This window comes from Malus sylvestris, chromosome 13 (assembly GCF_916048215.2).
Source record: "Malus sylvestris chromosome 13, drMalSylv7.2, whole genome shotgun sequence".
Taxonomy (NCBI): Eukaryota; Viridiplantae; Streptophyta; class Magnoliopsida; order Rosales; family Rosaceae; genus Malus; species Malus sylvestris.
Genome location: NC_062272.1, coordinates 33974952 through 33985522, shown reverse-complemented (window position 1 = coordinate 33985522; position 10571 = coordinate 33974952).

Here is a 10571-nt window from a genome sequence, read left to right as displayed (position 1 = left end):
TGTGGAGACAAATGCTTACCAAGTTTGGAAACTACACAACTGTGCAACTATGTAGCTCATTACTGCAACTTTGTCATCCACTGCAGTGTCTTGTATCATTGGTAGTATTAGTTCTAATGAAATGTGGGTGAATCTCAAGGAAAAGTTCTCATTTGTGACTAAAGCAAGCATCTTTCAATTAAACACTGACCTTCAAAACATAAAAAAAAAAAAAATGTCTGATTCAATTTTTTAGTATGTGCAGAAGATTAAAGATACAAGAGATCATCTTGCAGCAGCTGGGGTTGTTTTTGAAGATGATGATATCATCAGTCTTGCTCTCAAGGGTCTCACTGCATAATACAACACATTTCGATGTGTTGTTAGAAGCAAGGAAAATGGCATCTCCATTAAAGATTTTTGTTCTCAGTTGGTTGCTGAAGAAGCAAGTATCAATCAATCTCTAGAGCCTAGTATGTCTTTTGGCACTGCAATGGTAGCAAGTACTCAAGCTTCAAAAGGGAAAGCATTGGTTCTTGGTTCTAGTTCCACAGAGTCAAACTGAAATACCCTAAAAAGTTTTAGATATATGAATTAAATATCCATGATTAAGAATATGTGGAGGAAATCGGGAAATAAATCGATTTATGGTTACGAAATTCAAGTGGGGGAAATGTGAAATCCTGTTCCTGGATTTATTATTAAATTAAGTATTTTGTTGTCGTATTCATAGAAACGACACATTTATGCTTACGGCGTATATTTGTTTGATAAGGGAAAAAGACAAAAATGCCCCTAGTTGGCTAAACATAAGTATACAAGGATGAATTTTATGCTTATATACTTTGTTGTATTTCTTGGCATATTTGGATAGAGTTCAATCCCATGAGTGTGTAGGCAAAAGCTATGAGTGAACCGGAGTTATAACGAAGAAGTTAGAGGCTCTTAAGTTTAGGGGCACTTCGGTAATTTTGCCCTAACCAGGAGACCCGAAGAAAAAGAAGGAAAAATAAAAAGAAAGGAAACGGAGGGAACTCTGGAGCCTTCCAATTTCTTCACTGTATTTTCATAACTTTAGTTAAGTCAGATTACAGTCAAATTTTCATCTCAGTGATCGGGGAGTCGAATCCAAGTATATGAGGGTGCAAATCAATTTAGAAAAAGGATTCGTGAGATGTACGTGAAGTCGAATGGTGATTTTCGAGCCAAGCATATTTGACTCGCATATTCAACAAGTCGATTTTCGATTTATTCCCGGCCTACCATCTTACTCATCCTTCCACATCATTGTCAAAGAACTATTTGTCAAACTCGTTTTAGTTTCTTTTTATTTATTTTAGTTTTATTCGCGCACTGGGTGTGGAATCAATTCTTTCATTGATTCCGGGTCCGGGGCGTGACAAAATGGTTTGAATCTTGTATTGAATTCACCATTTGAATATTTTAGAAAATGGTTTAATCGATGATGAACTACGAATGACTTAATCCCCTTGTAGGCTACGTAGGCAGTCTAACGACAAGGTTAGATGCAGCCATAAAATAACCAACTGAACTTTTGTGAATAATTGTCAAGGAAATAAATTTATTTTGGTTAATAATGTAAAGATTAACAACGACTTTATTTTGGCCTATCACCGATTCTAGCTTCCAAATTAATTTTTGGGTCCTTACAAAAAATGGTATCAGAGCAAAGGATCCTACTTTAAATATGTGATATTATTGAGTTTTGTGGATGCAAATTATGATTTGCATTGATATTGCTTTATTTCATAATTCCTATGATTAAAGTGGCATTTATGCGAAATACATAAGTATTGTGAATCTCTCACTTGTAGGGGGTGAATGCAGATATATTCTTGTGTTCTTGATGGTGTGAAATATGATTACAATGATGTTGCATTATTTATTCAATTCTATGAATAATGAGGCATTTAGGTGAAATGCATATATATTGTGAATCACTCACGTGTGTGGTTGTGAGTGCAGGTTCCATGGATGGTTTTGATGACCTAAGAGTGAAAGGGACTATGTGGTTCTCCTGGATTTCAATCCCCTAAACCTTTAGAGGGTGTTGTATAGACAGGCTACTCTTGCGGGATAGTCTATGTGCTATAGCTGGTGAAATGGACACTCCAAGATTGACAGGCACTAGGAATGAGGGGCACCATGCACTTCCTTGGGTTTCGATCCCCTCAACCTTTGGAGACCTACACAGATGGACTTGTACCCATAGTCCTTAGGGAGGGTACTTGGATATGTGGTGTAGGGTTAAATGGACATTCTCATTACCCTACTTTGCGTTGTTGTGAGATTGAAGTGAGGTTAATCGGCCATAGGACTAGTCATCAGGTTGGATTATTTTTATATGAGTTCTGAGAGAGAATTGTGGTAACGGCTGTGTATAGCCAATGATGGTAAGTGGTTTAGCCAATGAAGTTAATGGCTAAAATCTCTAATATTTGTTTTGCTAATGTTGATTATGGCTAAAAATTTTGATATTGATATTTGCCAATGATGATTATGGCTGAAATTTCTGATATTGGTATAGCTAATGTGGATTGTGGTTGGAAATTTTGATTATTGGTTTTGCCAATGATGTTTGTGGCTAGAAACTCTTATTATTGGTATTTCCAATATTTGTGGCTACAAAATTCCAATAATTGTGGCTGGAAATTTAAATATGTGTGAAAAACATAAAGATTATTTATTGATTTATTCTCGAGCTTGAACAAAATCATAGACTGAGGTTATGATTTTATTCAATATAAATGATAACACACCCGACCTAGAATGTCCACCTGGACACCTGAATCGTGATGTGTTGGCCGATATCTGGAAGGTGACGAAGCCATAAAGTGTAGTGAAGTGGAAAAATGTGAATAAATTAAAATCTAAAAATGACTAATTTAGAGTGCGCATGTGAGTGGGGATTGAACCTATATCACACGAGTGATGTCAGAGCATAGATAAATTGCAGTAAAAGAAGAGTAATGACATTTATACCGAAAGGAGAAGTCTCCTACATAACAACTTTTGCCAACAATCCTCGTCATCATGAAACCTCTGCCACTAAAATCTTGAAGGGGCGAAAAACAAGGGTGAGTGGGCCTGAAAATAAAGTTTTATAGAACTTTTTCGAAAAGTGTAACCCCTTGCTGTAAAACAAGTATATGGATTCTCAAAAAAATATTATAATAATAGTATTTAATAGGTACCCTACAGCAGAAGTGGGTCAAAGATGTAGGGTACAACAACAAGGCATCTCAACATTAAATCTTAAACTGTTTTTCTAAGAAATCAATGCTCATTAATTTATGTAGGCACACAAGTCCATTGCAAGGATATTCAGACAATGGAACAAGTTGGGTGTAAGTTTTACATTCTAGTACTACATCACGTGAGCTGCGCTAATTGCATCACATACGAGTCCAAAACATCACACAAAAGGACAGGCTGGCACCTAACTCTGGATCCAAAGCGAATGTAAAAGGTGCATGTGAACTACACGTGAAGCTAGTCCTCGTCCCAGGACAGTACAAATCACTAAGAGACACTGTGGAAACATGTAATAATGAGTAGATAAAATGCAAGGATGTCATGCCACAAGTTTATGCTCACAAATAATATTAAAAACATAAAGTGTACGAAAAGTCTATTTGTAAAGCTAAACATGACATGTCACATCATAATATATAAAAGCAATTGTCGAGAAAATCACATATATATATATATATAAACAAAATATATATATATATATATATATATATATATATATAAACAAAAAGACTCACTCACAAGTAATTGCGATGTCATAACCATTCGAGCTAGAAAAGCTGGAGTCTCTTATAGTAATCACACCTAAGCATAATATTGGGTCCCGTTAGTAAAACTCAACTAAAACGATTAAATTTGGCAAAACGAACTGCGGATTTTGAGTCAGTGCGTCGAAATATGCGCTGACAAATTTTTTAAAGAGTCAACAGTCAACCTTAAAAGTCAACCGAGACACCCCAATGATCAACTATGTTAAAACTTCATAATTTTCCTAAATGGATGTCAAAAATGGACTCGGGATGTCGATATTAGCCTATAAGGATTTTTGAGAAAATTTCGAAAAAGTCAACACAAGGAATATTCCAAAGATTATTCTAGGGAATATTCCATAATCCATTTAGAATTTGGGCTGGGCCGAATCCCAGGTTTGGCCCGGTTCCATGTTTGGACCAAAGGTTTGGGCTTAGGACCCTTTTTGATTTTTTTTTTGTACCGGGTCAGGTTGACCCGATTAGACTTACGGATCGCCCCAAAGGTTTAGGCAGAATCGGATCTGGGCCACGGTTCCGGTTGACCCTTTTTTTTTTCTCTCTTCTTCTTCTTCAGCAGATTTTCGTTGGAAAATATGGGGAAGATTCAAACCCTCCGTTCAGACCCAAAACTCAACTAAAACTAGCAACCCAGTATATCAAATCGAAGCCTCAGAAACAAGGAATCGAAATATACCATTGGGGTTCTCATCTGTGGTCGCATTTAGCCCGAAAATGGCCTGTAAGGGCCAGGTATCTTCGCCAGAAATCTGGGAAACGAGATGCAGTTTGCATGCATGTCAAACCTTAGTAATTTCCAACTAATTTTCACATGCAAAGAGGTATTTAAGTACCTTTCAAGTAGAATATGAGCTCCAAAGGACTCAAACTCACTGAGTTTACTCGAAGAAGGTGACCGGAAACTGGGCAAAGTTTCAAAGAAATAGCAGGGGATTAAACCTCTGGTTTTGAACTGGAAAACACCACAACTCTTGTCCCAAGCAACATTAAAACATAATGAAACAAGATTTGCATATAGAACCTCACCTAGGTTCGAGTTTCAAAGCTTGAAGCTCTTGGCTTCAATGGTGGTTTACACCGTGATGGTCCAATGACCCATGCAGCTAGGATCCTCTACTAGTCCCAAATATTTAGGTTTCATGGTTTTTGGATTTTGATTTGTTTAAATTTGGAAGAGGAAAGGGAAGGAGAGCTCTCAGAGCTCTAGAGAGAGTGACAATGTCGAGAGCTTAAAGAGAGAGAGAGAGAGAGAATCGGTCAAAAAGGAAGAGAAAGTGAGAGGGAAAAGAGAGAAAAAGTTAATGAGGGAAGGAGGCAGATTGTCTGCCCTCCTGTTTGGGTGCCCTTCTCATGCCCTCCTATTTTGTGCGGTCACGGTTAAGCCACGTCAACATTTTATATTAGTTTTTTTTATAGAGATAATCTGCCATGAACGCACAAATAGGAGGGGAAGGGAAAGACACCCAAACAGGAGGGCAGATAATCTGCCTCCGTGAAGGAAAAATGGGGTGTTGAAAACCCAAATAAACCATTATTTTAGTTCCTACTTGCATCTCACTTCAATTTCCACCAAAAACAAAAACATGTCTTCCCATTGTACGAAAACTCACTTAGACATTCAATAATGTTCCAGCAAGGGTGCGTGCTGCACGAGGGAAATTTCCAAGTTTAGGATTTGTCTTAGGTATTTTTACATAGTTTCGAACATAACTTGTTCGTTATAACTTCGAATTAAGGGTGAGCATGATGCGGTTAGGTGCGGTTTCGAATGAAACCACAACCGAAATTGAAATCTTTTGCGATGTGGTTCTGTGCGGTTTTGAAGGCAAAACTGAAAAGAAACCAAACTGTTTGGTTCAATGCGGTGCGGTTTCAAACGGTTTCGATTTGGTTTTTGAGAAAAAAATGTACAATTAACATATACACCTATTTACGCATAAGACGATCTTATTTTCCTCATATATATTAATTAATGAACATGCAGCAAAAACAGCAACAAGAATGCAGCAAAATGCAATAACAATGCAGCAAAACTGCAGCAAAAAATAGCTGCAAAACTGCAAAAAAAAAAAAAAAAAAAAAAAAGCTGCATCAAAACTACAACAAAACTGCAGAAAAATTGCATCAAAACTGCAGCAAAAAATTGCATCAACCCTTTTTCATTTAGTGTTCTTAAATCCTCAGTTTCCACTAGAAGAAACTTCTAATAAAGCATGTTTCAGATAGCGCAATGTATACCACACACATAGCAGCACAAACGATTGAAAGAATGGTAGTAAGGATCCACATTGAAAATGCCGAACACTAGCAAGGATACATGCATACAAGCCCACGCAACATAACATCACAACTAGTAGTTACAATCTGCCATTAAAAATACTCTTATTTCTCTACATCCAAAGAGAAGCAGATGAAATTGAAAACAGTGGACAATCTCAAGCCATGGGATAATTGGGAAGCCTCCAACTGTGAAGTGGTCTCTATCTGTGACTCTGCTAATTCAATTACATAGCTCAAGCCATGCTTCTGATGAACAAAAATCCTATGAGAATACCTCTATCGTGACTCTGGAATTTGGTTGGAAAGTGTTTTTTATACAGTTATTTGGCTTCATCAATGATCAGAGGCTTTTCTTCTAATAAATACCAAATTTTTTGAACTTTAATTATCATGATACATTCGTCGTTTTTGTTACATTTAGGCAAGCACACAAGGCATTGCCTAAAGAAATTAATAATTTAGAACTTAAATTGATACTTGGGTGGTTCCTAATCTAGTTCCCCTTTTGATTCACAAACCCTATCCCTAAAATTAATTATAAACCCTAACCCAGTTCCCCTTTTGAATCTTTGATTCAAACGAACCCTAACTCTAAAATTAATTTAATTACAAATTATTAACTAAACTAACTAATACAAGTTCTAAGTTCTTACCATATTAGCTGGAACAAAGAGCACTAGAGCAGGTGAATGGCTTGTAGATAAAGGGGATCTGGGGATGCAAGCAGCCAGGTCATAGAGATGCAAGCATCGAGGGCACTGATGTCGACTATGGAAGGGATAAAGATGAGTTTTGAGAGAGAGACAGACAAATGAATATGGTGACTTGAATAGTGTAGTTGAAGTTGAACTAATTAAAAGTTAAAACATAACATTCAAAATATATGGCGCGGTTTCGGTTTTGGTTTTAGTTTCGGTGCGGTTTTGAAAACCCAAAACCAAAACCAAACCGTTTTCTTTGTTGCGGTTCAATTTCAAAACCGCAACCGTTTCAAAACCACAAAACCAAACCATTTGGTGTGGTCCGATTTGATTTGTGTTTTGGTTTTAGTCTTCGGTTCCAAGTGCCCACCCCTACTCTGAATTGAGTTCCATCCGTGGCCACGTGTTCGTAAAAATGAGTACTATTCAAAAATAGTAAAATAAGACTGGAAAAGTGAAAGGAAAATTGAAGTGCATGTGTAGGGATGATAATTTAATCTGTCAAATTCGATACCCGCAGGTAACTGGCCCGAACAGTTCAGTTTCGGGGAGCAAATTTCGGGTTTTTTTATTGTTATGGGTAACCGTTGGGTAAAATTTTCAGTTTCGGGTTCGGTTTTGGATATAGGGGTATCTGCTCTGAACCCATACCCAAACCCGCCCCATTTTCATTCTTTAATAAAAAATATAAATATTTATTATATTTAAAACCTTTGAGTTCTTTAATACTACATGGGAGACTACAAAAATCTTGAGCACCACATACACGTACACGCGTACCCACGCATGCAAAAGTCTTGAGACTACAACAGTTCCATTTTTGTGCTTTGTGCTTCTCCTTTCCCCAAGCACCTTTCTCTTCTTCCCGTGCTCTGTCCCTCACCTCACTTCTCTGCAAGTCTCTCTCTCTCTCTGTCTTTCTCTCCTTCTCCTTATTACACACCACACCACCATCTTCTCGCCCTCATCGATCCCTCACCTTTCTCTTGTTCCTGTGCTTTCTCCCTCACCTCAATTCTCTACAAGTCTCTCTCTCTGCCTTTCTCTCTTTCTCCTCATTACACTATCCTCACCTCTTCCGAGCTACGTACACACGGCACCGCCACCCACACCACCCCATTGTCTCTGGCGAGCCCTCAAACCACACCCTCTAAACCCCCACCATGTTTGCAACCTCTCACTCTCTCTCCTAGTACCTCTTGCACCATAACCTCAAACTCCCCCGAGAACCAACCATCGAAACACCAGTGGCCTCCTCGTCTTTCTAACTGTTCAATCAGTTAAATTTTACGGTTACAGGAAAACCGTTACCCGATGTATTTGGTTACAAGGAATACTCGGTTGGGTTTTTTACGGTTTCGGGTACGGGAAAAATAAACAAGTTTGGTTATGGGGATGGCACATCCAAACCCAATCCACCTCGTTGCCATCCATATCCACGTGGAAGGCCTATGTGGCATCTCAGGGGCATTTTGATAATTTCACTACTACTTCGAGACGGGATGTCACAATCTATCCCCTTAAGAAAATTTCATCGTAGAAATTCGAAACAACATAATTTAATCAAGGAAAAATACGAATACAAGTCTCTCGCATGTTCTTCCATTTGCCATGAAGCCTCTTCAACATAGTGGTCTCTTCGAATTTTGTATCGCTTGCAGACATGCGATCGTAGCGGCTAGCACTACGAGAGCAAGTGTGTGTGTGTGTGTGTGTATGTCTTTGGGTCAAGCCCATACAACAACTAGTTAGGCATGAGGCCTAATTAATAAAATACTACCGGAGATGGGCCTACTTGCCCACTCGCTTAATGAACCCAACGAATATGTTATCGATATTTCAATCTGTAACCTGCAATACCAACAACCGATTATTGTCTCGATAAACAAGTAATGGGACCCCAAGGGTGCAAAATTATTATTTTGCCCCTTAAGGAGAAAAGTGCATAAATCGTCCGATTTACACATCATTTGCACTCACGTGTTCATAAGAACACGTACTACCTAGAAAGATGTGAAAATGAACAAAGAGTAATAAGGACTCAGATGTCCACGTATGAAATCCACATGGGATTTCCTTTTAGTTGACTATGGGTGTTTCGTAAATTTCTAGCGTTAGGGAATAAAATAAGAATAAATGTGGGATAAGATTCTGTCAAGTGGTCTAGAAGGTGTCCCCGTGGACCGACAGAAGATGGGAACATTAGTAAGTCGGGTCGACAATCATCGAAACATCATCATAGTCTCCATGTGTACAAGGTGACTTATACATGAAGTCCATGGTGATATTCTCTCCTATCCATCTGGATATAAGGAGTGACTGTGACAACTCGAACGATTCTTTCTTCCTACTTTGACTAGTTGACAAATCAAGTTTTTGCTTAATACCTAAGCGATCTCCTTTTCCATCCCAAGTCAAAAATGGAAGGGTTGGATTTGGAAATTAGTTAACAAGGTTTCTTGATGATTTGTAAGTAACGTCACATCAATACTTGTGAGTTGTAACTGAAATAGGATTTAACGGCCGAGTCATTCATGTGTTTTTTTGCTGAGATCATGAGTAACTACGTTTACACAAACTGGGGTAGTACACGATGGTGTAATCGTAGACGTTGATTAATTTCTTCCTTTGTTGCCGTCTACAATCAAGCTCATTCTAAATGAAGATGTAATTGAGGGGTTAAAGGGAGTCGATGAAGATTTTGGCATGTTTCTCCATAGCGAAACCACCATCAAGTTTTTAGTGTAAAGGTAGCAATTGTCAACTCTAAGTTGTAAGTAAGAAAGTTCACTTCATGTCGTTCCAACTGTCGGAAGGCATAAGCGGTTACCCTACCATGCTGCATAGCACGCAGCTAGATCATTCAGTGAACTGTCACTACAAATTCCGAAATAAGGTGTCATCGAAAAGTGTAAGAACGATAGTTGGTAAGAGACAACATCTCAGTTGTCAGAAACTTAATCACATTCACCTTTCAAATGAAACTAACTTCTTTCCTGGTCAACTTGTAAGGAATATGGCTAAGGTGGAGAAAGTTAGCACATAACGTCAATGGTAATCGACAAGACCAAAGATACCTAGTATTTCGCAAAACCTTGTAGGGGTTTCCAATTTTCCTACAACTACAACATTTTTGGGGATTGACAAGTATGTCGTTTGCTGAGCTCATGTCTCCCAAAAAGAAACATGATCTAAACAAAACTAGCATTTAGGGAACATAGTTAAAGCTAGTTCTCCTTGAAATTGCTCAGATGAAATCATCGATGTTTAGAAAGTTTAACTTCATTATTAGAGTAAACAAAGAAGTTCTCGATATGGTTATCACGAATTTCATGGGACATAGGCGAAATGTACAGTGTATCAGGTTCATAAACAATATTTCAGCATTCGTCAACCCACATGACGTCACAAGGAACTCATAATGAACATCTCGAGTACTAAACGTAGTCTTAGGAGCATCATCGTTTTTGATCTTTAGCTGGTTGCAACCAAACTTCAGATTAATCTCAAAGAAAGCTTGGGTTCTATAGAGTTGGTAAGAGGGATCTTCACTTCAAGACATAGATTAACGGTTTTTAATCATCACCCAATTAAATTGCTAGTAAACAATGTACAATCTTAAGGTTTAGTCTTTGCTCTTCATGCATGGAAGCAGAGGTCTTTGCAGTCAAGGTTCGAGGAAAATAGGTTTTATACTTGGACATAGACCAATGATGCCTCACAGGTAGATATTTATGAATGATGTCAAGAATTTAGTTTGACCGGATTCACAATTTCCAATTGTACC